Here is a 24519-nt window from a genome sequence, read left to right on the forward strand (position 1 = left end):
CATGCGCTAGTATCAGGTAGTAACAGAATCTGAACTCTGTATTCTAAAAACACCTTCACAAATTCCGGTTAACCCTTGTGCTATCCAAGTCACTTTAACATTGGGAGTGGGGTCATCTGGACACAAGACAGTGCACCTTTTTTCTTCAATCTTCACTGGTGTCCATGGATTACATGAAATCCTCTTCACCTTTATCCACCTTTGTCATGGTAGGGATAACACGTCAATGTAAGGGTGGGATCATCTAGACCCCATAAAATTGCACAAGGGTTAAGGGCATTCTTCAACGTGCATCACATTCCCAGTATGTATGAATCCTTAGTCACAACTGGTGTTTCGGGTGGATACAGGCTGTCAGTGCACAGAAAATCTGCAAACCTGTATGCAAAATGTTAAGATCACAGACCACTGTGTGAGCCCGTAAAGCAAAAAATGTTCATGAACATTCTTTTCTACATGCAGGCTGAGGGCAACAGACTGCAGCAAATGCTTAAACAACACACAATGGTATATAAAGGGGACATAGGTGAGATGCAGGTGTGTCGTATGGGTTTTTCCTTTTTTCAACCCCCTTGAAACCTGCGCAAGTAGCCATTAATGCTGTCTGAGTGAAAACTGCGTGCTCCTTGCGTGCCTGTGTGTTCTGTGTGTTCTGCATTTGCAGTCTGACTGTTAAAAATAGGGGAAATGGACAGAGTGCAGAGTGTATGGGCTTCAAATGGGTGCCCTACGAGCACTTTCGTTTCATCTGCATCTCCATACTTGTAGAATTTGCGTGTGGTAATTGAGTAACCAGGGTTTGCACCTCACTAAAACTAGAGTGCAGTGTATGGGTACCGTTCGACAGTATAACACGTAAGTCATAAAAGCATGTCACTTACATTAACCTTACAAATACTTCAGGATACACTTGAACACGCAGAACATTGGTACATTCCAATTTCATGACGTCCCTTAAGCTTGGTCGCACAAGCCTCAAAGGAACTGCAAAACATACCTGCACTCCCTTTGAGACGTAGCGACACCTGTGTATGACCCTCCATGAACCCGGACAACCCAAAAACATCCAGCACCTATTTGGGTCAATCTCTGTATGGGTTTATGTGACTAAGGCTTTAGTTCTCTTCATGTTAAAATATAAAGTAACCTTTATCAATTAACTAGTGTCATTTAACCCTTTACCATAACCCAGGGATGTTCAGAAAATCTTCTACTTCTGTTAACCTAATCCTTTATTTGAAAACCTTTTGTGACAGTAGGTCCCAGTGAATTGCCATCTTATCACACATTATGACAACAATCAAATTTAAAAACCTTCACCTCTTTTGCCAGATGAATAAATAAACTCCAGATGGTGATGTTTGCATAAGTTAAAAGCACTGGAGCATTGAAGGAAACTTAAAGGCTAACACCTTGTCAATAAAAGCAAACATCATGTGTCACAAGACAGCATCAACTGCAGTCTTTTCATGTACTCAAGCAAGAAGAAGCATGTTTAGCCTGCATGCATAATTGATTAAATCACTGGGATAGATGAGAGACGGATATGCTTTTGCGCACAATGAGGAGGCGGATGATAATGTTTCCTTTCGGCCAAGCCTAAATGTGAAAGGAAATGGACTGCCATTTATTACAGTTGCTCTGTTATGGATGATTTTTTTTCTTTAAAGACACTGGCTATAACAAAAATGTACCTAAGATTCTATTTCTGTTATTTGGAGAATCTGAGCACTTTATGATTACCAAACTGAAAGCTGCCGAGCTATGTTTACCGAATGTCCCAGTTTAAAGTTTGCTCAAATATGATAATAATATTTATCCACATAATTCAACACCACTTCGAACATTACTACTTTATGTCGTGTTTTTCTTACTCCAAAATCACTCAGTTTTAAAGTTGAAAACAGTAACAACAAAAACCAGAGGTAGGAAGTTCTCCAGTCTGTCTTTCTTATAAATTTTGTTATTTCCCTTTTTGTTGTGAACGTCAAGTTTTTAAACCAAGTCTTTTTATCTGTATTTAGAATTTTAAAAAAGGGGTAGAAAGATACAAATTTAACAAAGATATAAATGCCACAGAAAAATCAAAAATGTGTCTTATGGGCTTCTTGGTTTGTGTTATATTCCACATAATTTTATTTTTAAGGAAAAAGTGGGTAGTTCAAGAAGGGATTCTAATGTAAGTAGCATAACATTTTTTTGTACAACCCCTACAGAAAAACTGAAAAGTGTAAGAGATCCACATCTTTAAAAGACCTACACCATGCTAATCTTAAGCCTTTTATATTAAACAATATCTATGTACCACAAATGGCCGGGATAGGGTCTGGCAGCCCCTTGACCCCGAAAGAGACAAAACGGCTTAGAAGAAGAAGATGAACGCACGATATAATTGATTTATTTCATTTTAAAACAATTTTATAATGGTATCGGTCAATTAACAACTTGCCTCGGACAGATCGATCTGGTTAGATCCTAGGAATATAAATCGAAGGTCTGGGGGTCTGGTTCGGCACCTGGGTGGGGTGGGCGGGGCCGCCACATAGTTTTTGTTGCTTGGGCATGGGGGGGTGTGGATGGCGCGATTCCCTGGAAGTCTGGCTTGGTTGGAGGATTGGGCTTTTTGCTTGTGCTGGGGGCTGGCAGTAGCCCCCTCCCCATGGTTGCCGCATAGAATAGGACCCCCCCCCCCCCCCCTCTTGGTTTAATTGCAGCTTAGACATGTAATCATTGGTAGGGGGGGTGCTTTGACATCACTGTGAGCAATTAGGCGATGTCCTCTCAATGCCCCACCTTTGTTACACACATCCCTCACGCATCAACAATGTACACTCCAACACACATATGCATACAAATAAACAAACAACCCAATCCTCACACAAGGAAGGTGGAACCTCTGATCATCTGTACCCTACCTCTTCCTTGGGGGAACCAGGTCCTCAGCAACGAGGGCCATGTCCCTGGGGTGCTGGCTTCCCGGGCCGGGCGGACTCTTCTCCACACAGGGAGAGGCATCCCTAACTTCCCTGGTGGGACCATGTACCAGGGATCACATCATAACTGAGCTGGAGGATGTACGTGTCCCTGAGGTGCGGGTTTTTGTCCTTGCCCTGAAATGTTGGCCCTCTCCAAAATTTCATCTGTGGGTGAGCCTGGTCCGGGAATGTTTACTACGCTCTTAAGGGACCCCCCACCTCTCTTAGGTGTCTAGATGGGTGGAGGTGGGTGGCACCTGCCTTGCTCTTGCTCTCTTCTGGACCAACCTTGGGCTGGGTGGGTGGTTGCCTGGAGCGTAGGACGAGTCTCCCTTGGGGTACCCTGGCTCGTGCCTGGGTGGGGGGGGGGGGGTGAACTCCCTGGTGGTGGTGGGCTGCTCGACTGGGGCTGAGAGGGCTGTCCGGGGGTGGGGTACTGTGCTGGGCCCCCTGGTGGGGTGGGGGGCTACCCTTCTGGCTGTCCTGGGGACTGTACTCTTCGTGCCCTGCTCTTTAGCGTTTGGGGTTGGATTGCCCGGCAGGTGGATTCCCCCCTATCTGCTATACCATGCTGGCGTCGGGGCGCCCTGGCTACCACTACCGCTTCAGCAGGGGTCTTGGTGTGGGGACGGCCGGGCACCCTCCCTCTTTTTGCATTCCATCATTCACCTCAGCAGAAAATGACCACCCACCTGAGCAGAGGTGTCAGCTAACTTGCACAAATAGTATGTGTGACAAAATGAAATGCTTTACATGTTTTGGTTTGTATGCATATGTGCGGATGAACTGTAGTTGTATTGAGTACATGTTGACATGACTGTGTGTGAAGATTTTTGGAGCCAACAGGTATGTTTGTAACACTTGAGTATGTGGATGGACAGGCCCCGGTCCTTTAGACCAGTGTTTTTCAACCAGTGTGCCGCGGCACACTAGTGTGCCGTGGGAGATGGTCAAGTGTGCCGTGGAAAATTGCCCTCATTAACTGATCTAAAAACATTAACCATCTCCAGGAAATCAGCTCTTTGTTCATCCAAACAGGTCCTGATAAAACACTGAGTAGTTAGGAATATGAAAGATCATAAAATACTTATTTCTTTGTGTTTAACTGATTCTATTAAAGACATTTTGATAAGAATGACGGCACCGCGATTTACCTGCAGCTATAACTGTTTTCTGAAAAGTCCCGCAGCTTTTACTGTCTCCACGACTCCACCAATCATTCTTGAAGGCTTAATCACATGTCATCAGTCTGACCAATCAGAAGTGTTTAAAGTCTAAACTTCCTTTTTCCAATTTAGCTCATAACTCACTCATTTCCAACAAAAACACCAGCTAAAGCTCGTCTTTAGCGGTGTAGCTTTCCACAGAATCCGGTATCAGACCGTGGAACAAGTGAACAAAACCATGAAACTCAGAGACGCAAGTGTTTCTGCCGTTTTCTCGCCGTATTCACACTACATCTCCCATGATGCATTGGCTTAAAGGGACAGCGCCTTAGCGTACAATGAGTCGTCCTTGTTACACGGATTGAAACCACAACGAACATACAGTTTGTATGTAACTTAACTTTTATTACATCTTTTAGAAAAAACATCTGCAACTTCCTGCTTTTGCTGCCACAATTATCACAAAAATGCACCTCAGATTGCCGGGGGGGGGGCTGTAGATCAAAACAGACTATGAGTTTCTGCTTTTTTTGGGGGGGGGGGGGGGGTGCTGGTGTGCCGCGGGATTTTTGTCAAGGTTAAAGTGTGCCGTGGCTCAAAAAAGGTTGATAAACACTGCTTTAGACTAACATTTACACCAGACAGTCATGATGATGATCCTCCAGAGTCTTGTTGCTGAATGATTGTTACCCCCACCACCACCTCTGCAATCATCCTCCAGACTTCCTTAACTCTCCTTTTCTCCATTTCTTCTGTGCCCTTACCCCCTGTCTCCAGCATCCCTCTCTTCTTTCCTCTTCTTCTTTTCCGTCTGGTCCAGCAAAAAAAAAGGATACAAATGTAATTAGAATAAATGTTTAGCCTAAACTACATGGCTGCGCCTCCGTCAACTTTGAACTGTATATATGTATTTCATTTGTATGTTTGTTCTTGTTTGGGTTGTACTGGAATGACATTTCGTATGTCGGTGTAAGCTGTCCATATGACAATAAGGCGGCGCAATGCCTGTGAAAAAAATCCAAGTAAGCAACCGTAGCTTCGTTTAAAGCTGCACATTTTTTGAAGAAAAAGAACGCAGTTTGGCCTCTATGTAGGCCTCCCACTTACATAGTAAATGAGCAGACAAATCAAACAGACTATGTGTAGCATATCTATCGTGGACTAGAGTCAGAAGAACAGGGACGGCTCAGGGAGAGAGGAGGCAGAGACTGGAGACTGTAGGTTTGCTATGAATGGTACCATGTATTTTTAGACACACACATAAACAAACACCATACACCAATATTACAAAAGAATATTTCAAATTATTCCAGGATATCCTTTACAAAGATTATGTACAGATGGACGGTTCAATGAGTGATCCGTCGTATCCGACTCAATATCATCAGCTCATGTATTGTCCATGTGACCCAGACAGAAATAGTTGAATCCGGAGGTTAGTGTTCAGTGATGGGAAGTGATTGAAAGTCTTTGTGTCTCTGGGTTGTAGGACGAATGCAGGTGCATTGATTAAATGAGTCATTAGGCTACAGGAGCCTCCTACCAGCCTGGGCTGAACGGCAGGGAGGAGGTGATTCCTTCAGAGAGCTCCAGCGCTTGATTTCAGGTTCGGGCTTAGCTCGCCATCAATCCCTATGGCCGATTGCGACTAAGTGCACCAAATATGCTGCTTATTCGCGGCGTGTTATACTGGCAGTTGGCTCCCGTAGCGTCTCAATCCAGCTCTCCTGTCATGGAATGTGATAGCTTCCGGGGTAGCGGCTTATAAAGTTTACTGATTGGGTGGTCGCGGTCACATGACCCAAGGCACGCAAGGCACGTCGTACACACATAACAGGTGAGGGAGGAAAGGAAAAAAAAGGAAAAAATACAATGGCCTGAGTTGGCAACCTTGTTATACCCTCCCCCCTTAAGACCGTGCACCTCCGTGTGCACGGTCTTAAGGGGGGTATTGAGGGGGGTATTGAGCGCATCTCCACAGGCATCCACCAGACTGTGGAACACTGTCTGAATCATGGAAACTAACGGATTACCTAGAGTGGAATAGTGGAGACGACTAGGCGGCTGTCGCTGTCTAGACGACCGACGGATAGCTCCATCAGGTTCTACTTCGACAATGGCTTGTTCGACGTCGCCTGAAACAGGCTGAGCAGCAGTCTCGAAAATGTCTAGAGATGTGTTCAATGTGTTCAACCCAGTAGCGTTCAGGTGACTGCACGACAAAAGGTGATTCACATTCATAATCCTCATCATCATCATCATCATCATCTGATGGTAGGCACGTCACAGGATCAGGTTTTTTCTGGCTTCGAATCACGGGCCTACGAACAGGAGAAAGTTCCAGACCGTGGTCGGTATCAAAAGGAAGAAAACCACAAGGGAGTAAGAGGTCACGGTGCAGTGTTCGGGTGGGTGCACGAGCATCATTTTCCGGCCTTACTGTGTATACTGGGAGATTTCCAGCACGACTGAGGACAAGGTATACATCCCTTTCCCATTTGTCTTCCAATTTATGTTTACCTCGCAGTCTCAGATTGCGTACGAGAACTCGATCACCAGCTTCAAGGCTTGAAGGAACTACACGCTGATCAAAGCGGGTCTTATTTCTAGCAGCGGATTTTTCAGCATTCTTGGAAGCCAGTTGATAACTTTGTTGAAGTCTGGAGCGTAAATTCTGTTGGAATAATGTATATAGGTTATCTCATATTTGCTTATTTTATGCATCACCTTGCTATATATGTATAGGTGATTTAATCATGTTTGCAGAAGTGTCTGTGTGTGTCCAAATCTGTTTCACAGGAAGGTGGAGGTGACACCCTTGGGAGAAAATGTTTATCTTTGCGTCTTTTCAGCATTCTCCTGAGAACCTGTGTTAGCTATGTCTAAAATGAATCGAAGGACGCTCTGTGTTAGTTTATCTGTGAGAAACGGCTTTGCAGGTCCAGAGATGATTTGAGAAGACTGTGGAAGGATGGACATGTTGTAATAAATGCTTTCTGATAGCGCTGCAGCTGTGTTTTTATCTGTTTCCCCTCCTTAGAGCTCAGCGCATGTGTAACTTAGGGACAACCCAAATCAACTTATTAAAAGAGGAGGCAGCAGAATTTGCGCCAGAGTGGAGAGAGATTGTTTACTGGGTAGATCTCTGTCTGCTCTCCTCGTAAAGGTACCTTTGTCCGTTGGTCTTTCTTTCCTTTTTGAATTGTTATGATGTTGCAGGTTGTTTGAACCCAACATTAATTTGGTCCCTTCGAGCCGGATACCAACATGCCTGAGGATTTCAGCAAGCGTGGTGGGCCCCAGGAGACTGTGGCCACAGCTGACTCCTAGGTGAGTCAACCCTTTGTTGGAACTGGTGCCCATCCCTTTGGCTGGAGTCCAAAAGGTTGACGGTATACCGAAGGAGAAAGACAACGGAAAGGACGACGGAGTCCTGTGAAATTCCGTAAGTACGGACGGCGGGGTCCTTGAAATCCCGTACTATTTGGTTGGACGGCGGAGTCCGTGAAATTCCGCGTTTAAAAAGAAGTAAAGCCCTGAGAATTCTAAACACTATCAGGCAAGGACGGCGGGGTCCTTGAAATCCCGTAACATTTGGTTGGACGGCGGAGTCCGTGAAATTCCGTGTTAAATAAAATAATGAAAAGAATACATATATGTATGAAAAGATATGATATACAAAATCCCAGTACCATAACTTTCAGATGTAGGAATTAAAGATAATTAAAAGGCCGGCATTTATAAATTAGTAAAGAAAAGAGTGTGTGAATGTTAATGTGATTTTGTGTGCAAATCGCCGTATTTGCTGTTTGTTTCTTGTTGCTGTGTTTTGTTGATGTTGTGTTTAGCAAATCGCTGAATTTGCAGATTGTGTTTTTTGAACTGCTAAACAAGTGTTTTTTGTTTAGTTTTGTTTTTAAAAATGAGAAAGGCACAGAGTAAGGAAAGTCCAAAAGAAAGTTTGCAGAGCAAGGATTAGAAGTATGTGGGAAGTCTGGATCCTGCAAAAAACGAGCATTTGGATAAATGGGTAAAAGACTATGGATTTAATGGAAGGTTAAACACTCAGAAAATAATTGCATTACAGGATGCGATTAAAAAAAAAAAGACAGGAAAAGATCAGAAGAAAATGCAGAAAGCAGGATTTGAGTCTACAGAATTTTGGTTGAGAGAGGCGGAAAGAAGAAAAAAAAAAAAAAGGGCAGTGCGGCTTCAGAGAACAGGAGAGAGCAGAGGGAGGGGGCGCGTGCACGAGCCTGCAGGAAGGAGGACGAGAACGTGCAGGAAGGAGGAGCGCCTGTTCCATACGGAGCAGATGTTAACAGCTCTCTTTACCCCCAGTTAGTAAAGGATCCCCCACCTAATGATGGGGAATCCTCTCAAAAAGGAATGTTGACTAGATCACAGACAGGGCAGAAATTACAGTGGTCAAAAACAATGGGAGAGAGACTTTCTCCTCTCCCGTCTGAACCTAAAGACACATCAGCAATGACAGAATCATTTCCAATGATCCAGGTTGCAAACCCTCAGGCAGGAGATGATCAACTCCGACTATTTTAGTGTATAGGACATGGACAATGGAAGATGTTAAGAAAGCTATAGAAGGTGTGATTTCTTACAAAGCAGAAGTGAATCAGTTTGTGCAGGACATGGAAAACTTGAGTGGAAGTGTTTTATCATGGTGGAGGCAGCCGAAGAAGGAGAGGTTCCAGAGAGGACATGACAGAAGAGGTTTTAGATGTAGTGAGGTTGTCAGAGAGGAGCTTATGGTTACCCCTTTTCAGGGAGTTGGACCTGTGGAAGAGAAGGAAAAAGCATGACGAGGCCAGGGGACAGGGAGCTTTGCATTTTTTAATGCAGGACTCCCTGAAAAGCAGAATGATGAGTCAGATGGAGATGATGAGGTGTTGATGAAGTTCTAGGATTTATTGGCTTATGCAGATGTGAAATCAGAAATTAAATTAAGGATAAATGGGAATGTGATGATTTTTTTGTATGACGATGGTGCATGTAGGACAGCTATCAAAGAACAAATTCCAGGAGCAAAGCCTGCAGCCACGCGAGTTTCAGTGAAAGCTCAAATGGTGAAATCGTGTGTATTTCTCAGTTAGAGTTAGTGCAACTAAAATTACTTTTACATAATTGTATGCAGTGCAGCTGTAGCTGCAAAAATGGGGGAAAACATGTTGAATTTTAAATCACCTTTGGCATGTCTTCATGCTGAATGGGCACAATCAGCAGTGGCAGGATCTGGGGAATATGGTTAGGATGGGGGAAAGTGCTGATGACTGATTCCAACACTATCACCCCACATCCAGGGAAGTCCCTCAACTGGACTGACTCGAGTGGCTTTGTTTGGACAACTTCTTTTAAAATGGGTGTACATTTGGAAGAAAAACTAAAGGATTGGGCCAGATGATTATTAGCATTAACTGAGGAGGAGGAAGATCTGTTAAAGGATCTCCCTGACACTCTGTGGTCTAAAGGACCCACAGATGTAGGGTTAATTAAAGGCGCTTTACCAGTTCAGATTAGACCAAAAACAATATACACCATGTGTTCGACAATACCCTTTAAGACCAGATGCACAAGAATGTATTAAACCAGTAATTTCAGATTTAATAGCTGCAGGAGTAATTATAAAGTGCAATGACTCACCATGTAATACTCCTATATTTCCAGTGAAAAACAAGCGTCCTCCACTGGTTGGAGGATGGTATGAGACTTACAAGCAGTAAACAATGCAGTTATTCAAAGAGCACCCTGTGTGCCTGACCCCTATACATTACTGAACTCGTTAGGATCGGATGCAGCCGCCTTCACAGTGGTAGACATCAGTAATGCATTCTTTCCTGTGCCTGTCCACAAGGACAGCCAGTACTGGTTTGAGTTCACATATGACGGCCAAAGGTACACTTACACCAGACTACCCCAAGGTTAGTGCGAAATGATAGCGAGCATGGCAAAAATTCCAACCTCCAGGGGAAGTAAAAAAAAATAATTTATGTTGATGATGTTCTGATAGCATCACCAGAGAAAAAAAAACTTGTATGAAGGATTCAGTGGCACTGTTAAAACATTTAGCTGATGAAGGCCACAAAGTCAGTAAAAATAAATTACAGCTGTGCAGGGAACAGGTAAAATATCTTTGTCATATTTAAGCGCAGCAGGACGCACAATTATGGAAGAATGGAAAACTGCAATTCTGCAAGCACCAAATTCTCTAACGAAGAAGCAAATGATGTCATTTTTAGGTCTGTTTAATTATTGCAGGAACTGGGTACCAAACTATGCTGAAATAATGGTTTCTCTCCAAAAGTTGATGTATGACAAAATTTTAAAAATGAATTCCCCTGTAACCTGGACACAAGAAGCGGACACAGCCTTTGGTAACATTAAACAGGTTATGGTGTCGAGCACAGCCTTAGAGTTACCTGATTATAGTAAACACTTTGTATAAATGGTAGACTGCAAAGGTAATTTATTGACCTCAGTTTTAGTCCAACAACATGGAGACAAAATGAAACCTGTAGCTTATTTCTCTTCAAAATTAAATGGTGTGGCATGTGTACTGCCGCATTGCGTTAGGACACCAATTGCGGCATCAATGGCAGGAGAAGTAAGTGCAACAATAGTACTATTCCACCCAATGACCCTTAAGGTTTCGCATGCAGTTTTAGCATTACTTTTACAGATGAACTTAACTTTTTTTTGTCGCCTGCGGGACACTTATCCTGCATGGCCGCATTACTGTTCCAACCGCACCTCACGATAGAATGGTGCACCCAGTTGGACCCTGCTACAATGTTGCCACTTCCTTATGGTGGAAGTGTGCATGATTGCCAAGAATTAGCAGAAAAACAGCACAGAGCAGAAATTACCTAATAGATCAACCACTGACGAAAGGTGTAATACTTTATGTAGATGGTTCTTCATAGAAAAATGAGGAGGTTGACAAAGAAGTACTTAAAGAAATGCAACAATGGAGATTGGAACCTGAAAAAGAGCTCTGGAACAAACATAATGCTAAACTCCTAAATAGTATATATGTATGACCAGAAAACAAACCTACTTTATAAAAAAAACTATTTTTAAATGGGCAGCTATATTGACCCATGGGGTGACCAATGGGTCAACGGGGGGAATGATGGGACAGGTAAACAAATATTGGATTTAATTCTTATTCAAAAAAATTTTTATAGGAGCATGTAAGCACAATGCTCAGGGAAATCTTAGACCAACACGAGGGAAGTTTCCAACTCCCCAATATCCGTTTCAGGTTATACACATGGACTTGATAGAATTAAAACGCAAAATTCTGTCTGGTAATGATAATGCATTCTCTAAATGGATTGAATTGTTCCCAGCAAAACATCCTGATGCAATAACAGTAGCCAAAGCATTATGCAAAGATGTAATTCTTCAGTATGGTATACCTGGAAAAAAATATATATATATATATTATTATTTATAGTGACAATGGGTCTCATTTTGTTAATCGAATTATGAAAAGGATAGGAACTATGTTTCACATTAATACAATAACAAAGCAGGATGCCCACTCCATCAGCCCTTTAATTAAGTGCTTGAAGAAATTACAAATCTGGATGGCTCTTAAATTTTCTCCACCTCAATGACGAAAACACAGAGGTGATTGTCTTCGGTCCCAGTGTCGACAGTGAGTCACACCCAATAGCTCTGGGCTCTCTCACTCAATCCGTTAAATCTACTCTGACAAATTTAGGAGTGAAGATGGACATTGGTTTTAAATTTGGACAAGCAGATCAGTTCGGTGGTGAGATCCAGCTTCTTTCAGTTAAGGCAGCTGGCTAAAGTCAAATTGTTTTTATCAAGAAAGTTCTTTGAGACAGTAATCCACGCCTTTGTTATAACTCGGATTGATTACTGTAACTCTCTTTACTTCGGTGCCCCTCACTCATCCTTGTCCCGTCTCCAGCTGGTGCAGAACTTTGGTGCACGCTTGTTAACTGGAACGTGGAAGAGAGAGCATATCCCACCAGTTCTGGCTGCCTGTCCATTTTAGAGTTAAAAAAAAAAAAAAAAATCTTTTATTTGTTTTTAAGTCTATAAGTGGTCTGGCTCCACCCTACCTCTCTGAGCTGCTGCGTCTGCATTCCCCTTCCCGCTCACTTAGATCAGCTGACCGGCTGCTCCTGGATGTGCCAAGGACACGGCGGAAACTCAGGGGGGACAGAGCATTTGCCGTTGCTGGCCCCAGCTTGTAGAATGCACTCCCTATGCAGATTAGGAAGGCCCGTTCGTTGAATGATTTTAAATCCAAGTTAAAAACTCACTTTTTCTCTCTGGCGTTTAACTCAGTGTGAGTTGATGTTTTTATTGGTCTTTTTATTTTTATTTAATTTCTTGATTTTATACCGTTTGTTTTAGTTTGTTGTTTTGTTTTATTCTGCGCTGTTAAGCCTTTTGGTCAGCTCCTGCTGTTTTAAAAGCGCTTTATAAATAAAGTTGACTTGGCTTGACTTGACATTGACTTAAAGAATCACTGTGCGTACCACCTGCAAAGTGCTGGGTTAGTAGACATAATGACTGGTACAATTAACAATAGGCTGAAGGAATGTATTGTGGACACTGGACTCAGTGTCTAGATTTAGTGAAACTGTGCATAAAATTAACATTACCAGTGCAATAAGGCCGAGACCCTTTTTGGAAGACCTTTCAGGTTACCACAGTTTAAAAACCAATGGGAGACTAATAAAGAAGCAAACCTGGCTGACTATATGAGGGCCATTTTAGTAAAACAAAGAGACATCTTGACTAATGAAAAACATTTTGCCCCTCAGCAGGAAAACCAGCTTTTAGAACCAGGTGATTGGGTTCTGATAAGAAGCATCAAGAAATCACACTGGTATTCACCCAAGTGGGAGGGGCCATACCAGGCACTGCTGGCCACTCCTACTGCAGTCAAATTCGCTGGAAGATCCACCTGTGTTCACCTGACATGTTGTTTATAATGTAAAAAGGTAATCTCGACTGGAAACTCAAAGGTGGAAGGTGAGCTAAAGTCTGATAATAGGGTGGACTCAGACGTTTAGAGTCTGGGTAGACCCGAAAGTCAGTGAAGCCTCCTGTAAAGCCACCAACCCATATAGACGACGAAAAAAGAAATAACAGTTGGTCGAGATGGTAAACCAAGGTTTTCAAATTTGTGTGAAATGTATTGTTGTTGTGATCATAACCATTGTTATAGTGTGGCATACCTGGCAGTACTTGCGCCCCCCTGGGTATGAAAATGGAACAACCCTTTCGACTGAGAGGAGGACTGTAAGTCCACCCACTAATGTTTGCCCAAAACGACTAATGGCTAAAGGAAATCCACTGAACCCAGAGAATACTGCTACTGTTTTTACCTTGCAACTCTTGAAACTAAATTCTGTTACCTTTTTCAGTGTTTCCTATGACGGTTTACGTTTTGGTTGCTGAAATGTCTGGTATTTATCCTCACAGATGGAAACCTCGCCATAAGCGGGAAGTGTGGCTGACAGACACTGACCCTACTTAAATAGACGCCATAGGGGTTCCTTAAGGAGTACCAGATGAATGTACATTAGTTCATCAGGTGGCTGCCGGCTGGGAATCTTTACTCTGTTGGTGGTGTACGATTGTCAAAGGCGTGGACAGGATCAACTACATCCACTACAACGTCCAAAAAATTAGGTAACTGGACACGAGAAGGGTTTGAAGCTGTGCATGAACAGCTTTCTGTTACATCTATGATGGCATTCCAGAACAGGATCGCTCTCAACATGCTGATGGCTGAAAAGGGTGGCGTGTGCACCATGTTCAGTGAACAGTGTTGCACGTTCATTCCTAACAACACCGCTGCAGACAGCAGTCTGACCAAGGCCAAGGAGGGCCTTCGCACTCTAAATGGTAAGATGAAGGACCATTCCGGTGTTGATACCACCATGTGGGACTCCTGGCTGGATGTGTTTGGGAAGTACCACTCATTGGTAGCTTCCGCTTTGGTGTCCATAGCTATATTTATGGCCATCTTGACCTTGTGTGGATGCTGTTGTATTCCTTGCCTGCGTTCTTTGTGCAATCGTCTCATCTCCACAGCTATTAGACCTGAAGAGACCCAGCTGCGTCCCATCTGTGTAAGTGTCTCCAACACACACCCTCCAAGTGTAAATGTGTTTGTGCTCGGAAACATGATCTTACAGTTAGAAATCTTGTGAAGTGGCTGACTAATAGTGATGTTAGGTTTGCGCAGATATGGATAAACAGGGGGGAGTTATGTTGGAATAATGTATATAGGTTATCTCATATTTGCTTATTTTATGCATCACCTTGCTATATATGTATAGGTGATTTAATCATGTTTGCAGAAGTGTCTGTGTGTGTCCAAATCTGTTTCACAGGAAGGTGGAGGTGACACCCTTGGGAGAAAATGTTTATCTTTGCGTCTTTTCAGCATTCTCCTGAGAACCTGTGTTAGCTATGTCTAAAATGAATCGAAGGACGCTCTGTGTTAGTTTATCTGTGAGAAACGGCTTTGCAGGTCCAGAGATGATTTGAGAAGACTGTGGAAGGATGGACATGTTGTAATAAATGCTTTCTGATAGCGCTGCAGCTGTGTTTTTATCTGTTTCCCCTCCTTAGAGCTCAGCGCATGTGTAACTTAGGGACAACCCAAATCAACTTATTAAAAGAGGAGGCAGCAGAATTTGCGCCAGAGTGGAGAGAGATTGTTTACTGGGTAGATCTCTGTCTGCTCTCCTCGTAAAGGTACCTTTGTCCGTTGGTCTTTCTTTCCTTTTTGAATTGTTATGATGTTGCAGGTTGTTTGAACCCAACAAATTCTCGACGTACTGCGAGTGTGATTTTGAATTGTTGTTTTGGACAGGAAGACCAAAGGCCGAATCAATAGGAAGACGGGGTGAACGGCCAAACATAAGCTCATACGGCGCAAACCCAGTAACTTCATTTTTGCTGCAATTATACGCATGAACGAGAGGCTTGACGTATTCTTTCCACCTCTTCTTTTGTGCCGGCTCGAGGGTTCCCAGCATGCTCAATAGCGTTCTGTTAAAACGTTCTACTGGGTTGCCTCGGGGATGGTAGGGTTTTGTTCTTGATTTTCTAATACCAGATATTTCACAGAGTTCTTTAATGAGCTTCGACTCAAAATCAGCTCCTTGATCCGTATGAAGACGTTCGGGAAAGCCATAACATGAGATTACGTTTTCCCACAAACATTTAGCAACCGTTCTGGCCTTCTGGTTTGGCGTTGGTACAGCCACAGCAAACTTAGTAAAATGATCTGTAAACACGAGAACATCCTTGGTGTTACTCTGATCAGGTTCAAGGGACAGAAAATCCATACAGACCAACTCTAAGGGACGAGTGGTACTGATGTTCACCAACGGCGCAGCTCTCTCCAACGGTGTCTTCCTCCGCACACATCTATCACAGGTTCGGATCTTAGTCTCAACATCCGATGACATGCGAGGCCAGAAGAATCTAGACCTGATAAGATCGAGTGTCCGTTCGATGCCTAAATGGCCCATGTCATTATGGAGACTTGTCAACACAAGGGACCGCAGGTCTTCAGGCAGGACCAGTTGCAACACCACCTCATCACCTTCTCGTTTTTTCCTGTATAGGATGCCATTTCTCAACTCAAGGCGCTTCAACTCCCGAAGCAACAGTGGGAGTTCAGGAAGCTCTCGTCTTGCTGTGGTAGGGATGGTTTCGCCCGTCTCCAGTTGGTGTATGACCTCTTTAAGTGAGGGGTCAGATCTTTGCTTTACCTTGAGTTCTTCAGCAGACAAGGATGGAACAACAGGTAGCCCATGTTGATTCTCGCTGTAACACTCAGGGATTGCCTTGACCGACGTTGTGAGTGACTCAATAAGCGGGAAGGATAACGTGTCAGGAGCAGTAGATTGTGAAGCGTATCTGACAAAACAGCTCTGACAGATAGCTGCAATAACTTCGGGTGAAATCTGTCCAGTTTCACCGCTGTGTTCTTGAGTGAACTGGTGAATAAGGTCGTTATCGGAGGGTACTTCAGGTAAAGGATCATGTGGACGTCGAGATAAGGCATCTGCATCAAGGTTTTGTTTGCCAGCACGATACTGGAGAGTAAAATTGTAGGTGGAGAGTGCAGCAAGCCAGCGATGACTAGCTGCATCCAATTTGGCTGACGTGAGTATGTATGTCAGTGGATTGTTATCAGTGATGACAACAAAACTGGCCCCATACAGATAGTCGTGAAACTTTTCTGTAATGGACCACTTCAATGCCAGAAACTCCAGTTTGTGTGCTGGATATCTCGCTTCGCTCGATGAGAGTCCACGGCTGGCATAAGCAATGACCTTCAGATGGCCATCTTGCTCCTGGTACAGAGCAGCACCAAGCCCAGTGGCACTGGCGTCAGTGTGCAAAATGTACGGCCTCTTTGGATCTGCAAATCCAAGAACAGGAGCAGATGTGAGGTGATCTATCAGCTTTTCAAAGGCATGCTGACACTCAGATGTCCATCTCTCACCAAACGGCTGTTTCACGTCTCGCGTCTTGGTAGTTGAACTCCCCGACTCAGATTTGCGGGGTGTTCCATAGCCTCGTGTCAAATTGTTAAGGGGTTTAGCAATGGCCGCATAACCTTTGATAAATCGCCTATAATATCCGGCGAACCCAAGGAAGGATTTTAGCTCCTTTAACGTCTGTGGGATCGGCCAGGATTTTAAAGCAGAAATTTTGTCGGGATCAGTTTCCACACCTTTTTCTGATACAATGTGGCCTAGGTATCGCACTGAGGTTTGGAAGAATTTACATTTTCCCAACGACAACTTGAGACCATATTCCTTTAATCTGTGGAGAACACGCATTAAGCGTTCCTCATGTTCTTCCAGGCTACTTGAAAAAACAATCAGGTCATCAAGGAAAACAAGCACTTGCTTTAGGTTTAAATCTGCCATACATTTTTCCATAAGCCGCTGAAATGTAGCAGGCGCATTAGTGACACCCTGCGGCATACAGTTAAACTCCCAAAAACCTAATGGGGTAACAAATGCAGTTTTGTCTTTGTCTGCTTCTGCCATCTCAATCTGGTAATAACCAGACTTAAGGTCCAGGACGCTGAACCATTTCGAGCCTGTTAACGCAGAAAAAGATTCTTCCAGTTTGGGAAGAGCATAGGCATCTTTGATAGTCTGCAGGTTAAGCTTCCTGTAATCAATGCACAGGCGGACATCACCATTTTTTTTTCGCACCACCACGATTGGGGATGCGAAGGGAGACTCTGACTCCCTAATGACTCCCGCCTGTAGAAGGTCTTGCAGGTGTTTTCGCACAGCCTCGATGTCTTGTGGATGTATAGGTCTAGGTCGGTGCTTGAAAGGAGTTGGGTCGTGCAATCTAATGCTATGTTTCACTTTATCAGTTCTTCCAAAATCAAGCTCGTGCTTAGAGAAAACTTCTGGTATTTCATTTAACTTTTTTATAATCCTCTCTTTCCAATCGGCAGAGAGTGGCGATTCACCAAAATCTGGTTGAAGACTTTGGGTAGCTGGAACTGCCGAAACAAAAGCATCTTGTGACAATATTAGAGGGGTTGACACAAAATCAGCAATGGTGCTCCAAGGTGGAATGCACACATCCTGGTCTGATTCGTTCTTGAGGGTGACTGGTACTTTGTGTGGAGCTTGTTGTGAGATGGTAATGAGGCAACTTGTGACACAAAGCCCTCTAGCGATTGGAGTGGCTGGATGTTCTATCAGCACACAACAGCCTGCAGGGGGTGCTTTGGGCTGAATGGCTCCCTCAACAACAACAGTATGCCCAGCTGGGATGACAGCTGGCATTTTGCCAGTAAGTCGCACAACTCCTTCACTACCCAACAGCGTTTGTTGGTGTCTCAGCTGTAGTATGTCCAGTACAGCCTTGTACTCATACGTAGCTGGTTGGAAGTTGGCATGGTCACTATGCAGGTACTGGTTATATAATTGCTCCAGCGTGTTCATTCCGATTAATACCTGAGATTGTGTTTCAGGCTGATAATCAGGAACAACAAGTGCAAGCGTGCATACTTCAGTCTCTGTACCAACAAAATCTCTGGGAAATTTCACTGTCAGTTTAACATAACCCAAATATGGAATAGCTTGCCCTCCAGCCCCTTCAACACGTAAGAGCTCAGAGAGAGGCATCAACGGTTGACGGGACAGATGCTTGTTATAAAAAGACACGGGAACAGTTGTAACTTGAGAACCAGTGTCAAGTAAACAGTGACTTATGTGACCAGCGATGTCAACTTCACTCGCACATTTGGAACCAATGAGACCCCTTGGTAGATGTGACTGCAAAGCTGGAGTAACATAAGTCTGCTCTTTGCAGGTAGCTGGGTTCTTGGGACGGATTAGGTTTAAAACAGTTCCATTTTGTCCCGTAACAGGAACTTGGTTCAGTTTAAAGACTGGTGCTTTGGTGACCTTGACTCTGTCCGCCTGCCGTGTTTTTCATTGAACTGTTTCCTCTTCGTAGCAACCAGGACAGAGTTGGGCGGGTTACTACATTGAGGCTTGATATGACCATCTTCACCACATCTGAAGAAATAACCAGGCTTAGGCGCAGAGGGTGGGTTTCTTTGAGGCTTGCCCACCTGCTGACCCTCACTAGAGTGACTGCCAGATGTGGCATTTGTTCCCTTAGGCGTTGAACTTGATTGGGCAGCAGTCAGAGACGCTAGCTGCCTTTGAATATCAGCTAGTTGGTTTGAGAGTTGTTTTATTGTAGTGGTTTCTGGTTTCTCATCATGCTCAGAGTAAGCGTACTGAACGTGGGACTTGACTTTGGCGGGGCCAAGATGTTGTCTCATCCGCTGCATCATGGAAGCTTCACGATCCTCTTCAATGCGAAGTAGAAGTAGTAGATCGGAAAACGGTGGTGGGTTTGACTTCCGTTGCTTGAGTTGGAGTTCTGTGATTAGCGTATTGTCCCAACAACCTCTGCAGAATTGACTGAGAAGCCGTTTGTCAACTTCAGAGGGTGGGACCCCTCCTCTCTTAACTGCTGCAGTGAGTGTCACTTGCAAACGTTGAAGGTATGCAGATGGTTTTTCTCCAGTATTCTGGAATGTGTCCATGAATTTTGCGTAAAGTTCTTCGCCATCTTGGACTGTGCCATACGCCGACTCCAAAATGTGGATGTAAACCGCTGGAGATGTTTCTGGTTTGAGATGTTTTATCATATCCGCAGCTGGAGGCAGCAGACTTCCAGAAATTCTTCTCGTTCTCTGCAGGTCTGAAACAGCAGGATCATTCATTATCAGATCGACACCAGACCTCCATGTCTCAAAGTCAGCTTCATTTTGTGGGCGGGGCAGTCGACCAGAAAATACTCTCAGCCTCTGAGTGTCTTCATTTTTAACGATGTGCTCAATCACATAACGTTGAACTCCTGGTACATCAGTTCCTGATAGATTGAGATCAGCCACATGGGAAGGAAATTGAGCTCTTGGTTCTGGTAGACTACGCAGAGGTGGTTCATGCGAATCGGGACCAGCGGCAAATGGTGGCACTCCAGCAGAGGACGCAGATGAGGACGTCTCAACTTCATCTTCCAAGGATTGGGGTCCTAGCTCAGCTACAGAGTGGCCAAGCAGGGACATCACATCCCTAAGAACTTCAGCATAATTTTTGCCTGTAAGTTTTGCAACGGTTTGGAGTTCACACAGGTAAGCATTAGTCACCTTTTCTTCAACCTGGGCAGCGCAGAGAGTTGATAGCTCGGAAATTTTGTATGTGATTGTTTTATCTTTGCTGACGTAAGTATGCGGCAACATTTTACGGAGCACAGCAATTGCAAAGCCAGAATTAAACTCAACAATAAGCTTTTGGTTAAACACAGAATCGGGCTCATCAATAATGTGAGTCTTTGAAATCGAACCATACTTGCTCAAAAACCCAAGTATCTCTTCATCTGTTTCTGTTTTAGTGAACCCATCAATGACCACTGCATTAGGAATCTTAATGCCAGATTTCTCAAATACCTCCATGCTCGTGTAGATTTACTGTGATAATACAATGATACGTCACCACACCAACAGTTCTGCCAAACCTCTCTCCTAGCTAGCTCGCCACTAATTTTGTAGCATATCTATCGTGGACTAGAGTCAGAAGAACAGGGACGGCTCAGGGAGAGAGGAGGCAGAGACTGGAGACTGTAGGTTTGCTATGAATGGTACCATGTATTTTTAGACACACACATAAACAAACACCATACACCAATATTACAAAAGAATATTTCAAATTATTCCAGGATATCCTTTACAAAGATTATGTACAGATGGACGGTTCAATGAGTGATCCGTCGTATCCGACTCAATATCATCAGCTCATGTATTGTCCATGTGACCCAGACAGAAATAGTTGAATCCGGAGGTTAGTGTTCAGTGATGGGAAGTGATTGAAAGTCTTTGTGTCTCTGGGTTGTAGGACTAATGCAGGTGCATTGATTAAATGAGTCATTAGGCTACAGGAGCCTCCTACCAGCCTGGGCTGAACGGCAGGGAGGAGGTGATTCCTTCAGAGAGCGCCAGCGCTTGATTTCAGGTTCGGGCTTAGCTCGCCATCAATCCCTATGGCCGATTGCGACTAAGTGCACCAAATATGCTGCTTATTCGCGGCGTGTTATACTGGCAGTTGGCTCCCGTAGCGTCTCAATCCAGCTCTCCTGTCATGGAATGTGATAGCTTCCGGGGTAGCGGCTTATAAAGTTTACTGATTGGGTGGTCGCGGTCACATGACCCAAGGCACGCAAGGCACGTCGTACACACATAACAGGTGAGGGAGGAAAGGAAAAAAAAGGAAAAAATACAATGGCCTGAGTTGGCAACCGTGTTACATATGGATAAAACTAACAGTATTAAGCTCAAAATGTTGCACAAAATGTAAAATTTGTGTTCAAAAAATTGTTCTGACTAGAAGATTTATGATTTCCTTGGCTTAAAAAATGTTAGAAGTGATATTTGTACCACCAGTACAACTAGTGTCACACCTACAGGGACTTTCACCACTGTCTCACAGCTCTCATACATGCCTTGCACTACTTCAAAGTTATTCTTTTCCACTATTGACTTCCTCATACAAACCACAGCTCCTCTCTCTGCAATCTGTTTCAGGCTCACTATGCATCTACCAAGACATAGTGCAGCTCCTTCTGGTTTTGCTAAATAAAATGTTTTAAATATGCTTTTAAGTCTTTCCAACATCAAAGCAAATGTGGTAAGTAGGACACATTTAGTAAGGAGATTGTTGTCAACTTTCAGAGGGGCCACACTCAACACCTGCCACTGATCATTGATGGTACTGCTGTGGAGAGAGTGAGCAGCACAAAATTCCTGGGGGTTCACATCAGTGAGGACCTCTCCTGGACCGCCCACACCACATCATTGGCAAAGAAAGGACAACAACGTCTCTACTTCCTGCGGAAACTAAAAAGATCAGGTGCTTCACCAGCCATCATGACCACATTCTACAGAGGAACCATCGAGAGCATCCTCTCCAGCTGCATCACTGTGTGGGGGGGCAGCTGTACACACAGCAACAGGAAAGCCCTGCAGCGCATAGTCAACACAGCCAGGAGAATCATTGGAACACCACTCCTCTCCCTGCAGGACTTATACATCACCCGCCTCACCCGAAAAACACTAACAATAATCAAGGATGCACACCACCCTGCACACAACCTGTTCAGCCTTCTGCCCTCAGGGAGGAGGTACAGGAGCCTCTGCTCCCGGACCACTAGACTCAGAAACAGTTTCACACACCAGGCCATCAGGATGCTAAACACCCTCTCCCCTCTCCACCTACCCACCACCCATATCCCCCCATGAACAGTGCTCAAACGAACCCCCCCCCCCCCCCCCCCCCCCGCTGCCTTGAGACACTGCCTTAAGTGCACTCGCACTTTTATGGCAAATTGCCAATGTTGTATATTGTAAATTGTATCTTTTTCTTTCTTTTTACTTATTTATTTTATTCTAAACGTATACTTTGTTTTTATTTTTCTTCTACTGAACAGATACGAAAGAGTAAGAAACGGATTTTCGATTCATTGTATGTGATGCACATGTGAAGAATTGACAATAAAGTTGACTTTGACTTTGACTTTGACTCCTACTAATTATGAGGATGCACACGACACATCCCTATACTCGGCAGATGGTGGGAGTTGGGTCATCTAGACCCACTAGACAGTGCGCTGAGCCTTTTTTCTTCAATGATTTGTGAACCTCACTGGTGTCCATGGATTACATGAAATCTTTCCACCTTTGTCATGGTAGGAATAACACGTCAATGCAAGGGTGGGGTTATCTAAGATGGCACAACGGTCCTCCTCCATTTCTGACATGACCGCTTGTTGTTGCCATGCATCGAGTCATCAGGAAGTGGGAAGGTGAGTTGGCAGGCAGGTAAGCCAGGATTTGACTTCTCAGATCTGAACAAGGACTGGAAACTTACGAGGAGACTTGTTCAGAGTTCCCTGTACACAAACAGTTGGCCGGGTTTAGGTGCATCTGTGGCGTGTTGACAGTAGCCTGCAAGTGTGACGTGGTCTGTTTCACCTAAATCTGCCCCTCCTTTCCGTGACTTGTATGTTGTGAAGTTGGCCTTCCTGTGCCTAACAACCAAGGCTTCTGCAACTCATTAATTTATTTTCTCCAGAAACGTGTTTTTGCTGCACACCTTCCTTGTTTCCCTGTTAATAGGGGTTTAAAGCTGCTGCTTTGCCTTTGGTGTTTTTTATTCGTGATTCCCGTACGGGTCCCCACCTTCACTGCGGTGAGACCGGTTGGGACGGATACCCCCAGCTGCACAGAAGAGACCTCTTATTGCTGTGGCGGCTCGCTGGACTGTGGACAGTTCCCTATCACCAGCTGACCGGTGACGGTCGGGCGGCTTACCCAGCGCCCTTGGCCACTGATCACCTTTTATCTCCAGTGTTTTATTGTGTGTTAATTTTATTGCTTTTTTTCAGGAGGTGGGAGGCCAAGCTGGTGGAATGCTGTCTGGTGGTGGGTTCCAGTGTGCTGTGTGGCTTTCGCCATCACATGTGCAGTGGTTCACAAAATATCCTGCTCACTCATGGCACTCATACCACTAGACTGGTTGCCAGTCCGTCGCAGGGCCACAATCACATACTCATTTGCAGTCACACCTAGGGACAATTTAGTGTAACCAATTAACCTTTAAAGCATGTTTTTGGATGGTGGGAGGAAGCTGAAGTCCCCGGAAAAAATCCATGCATGCACGGGTAGAACATGCAAACTCCACACAGAAAGGTCCCCCGTTAGTGATTCTGTTCTGACTTGAACCAGATCTGAAGTGCTAACCACTGCTCCACCGTGCAGCCACTAGCAGAAAAACTTGTTTATTTTTTTTGTCTGATTAATTGTAGCTCATGGTTGGCCAGACAATGCTCTCTGCTGACCACATAATAGGCATAAACCCATGTCATGTCTGGGCATAAAGATGTAAAAAAAATCTGCGAGCATAAACAGAAACATAGCATGAATGAGATGCTAGAAAAAATATTTTACCAGCCTTCGCACTGCAGCCCAACTGAAATAAGAAACACACTGCTCAGATCTTTTTGTAATCACAAAGTAAATATTTCTAACTGTATTGATTTTCCCTCCATGTAGAAATAAATGGCTTAGGTGAGGGAGACTGAGCCATGCTGATTTGCTCTCATCTGTCTGTGTCGTCTGCCAGCTGCCTATACCAGGATAGTAATGGGAATGTGACAGACTCCTCCACAGTGACCCAAATTTCCAAGTGCATGACAGTTATGATTAAAGCTTCAGGGGTTGTATAAGACTGAGCTCATTCATGTCAGACTATGTCAGGACTTCTCATCAGCCCTTTTTTACATTTTTATTCTACATTAACATGGGAGGTATATGAGAAGGGAATAGGAGATATCTGGCTTGGTTTCTGTTTCCATTCACCAACAACGTATACTTATGCCCTGCTGCAATATCTGCTTTGACTCATACCTGTTACAGCTGGAATGACGGAAACCCAGGTGCAGAGAGGAATCAGGCTGAGGGAATGCAGCAAAAAGACAATAATTATGAACAACTAAGCAAAGTAGAAAAGAAACTTAAGGGCAAGCAGACCTCAGTGTCAGTTGAGCAGGAACACCACAGACGTAACAGGGACGCACCGACACTGAGAACTGAGTGACTTTAAAGCTTTATTACAAAGTGCAGGCAGCTGTGCACTCCTCCTCAGAGAGCACCACGTAGGGGAGGGAGGAACCTATCACATTCAGGAGGAGTGATAGCTGACATGCAAAACACACAGACAAAGTAAGAACCAGAAAGGAGA

The sequence above is a fragment of the Oryzias latipes genome, chromosome 12 (assembly GCF_053564925.1).
Source record: "Oryzias latipes strain Hd-rR chromosome 12, Olatipes_Hd-rR_3.1".
Lineage (NCBI taxonomy): Eukaryota > Metazoa > Chordata > Actinopteri > Beloniformes > Adrianichthyidae > Oryzias > Oryzias latipes.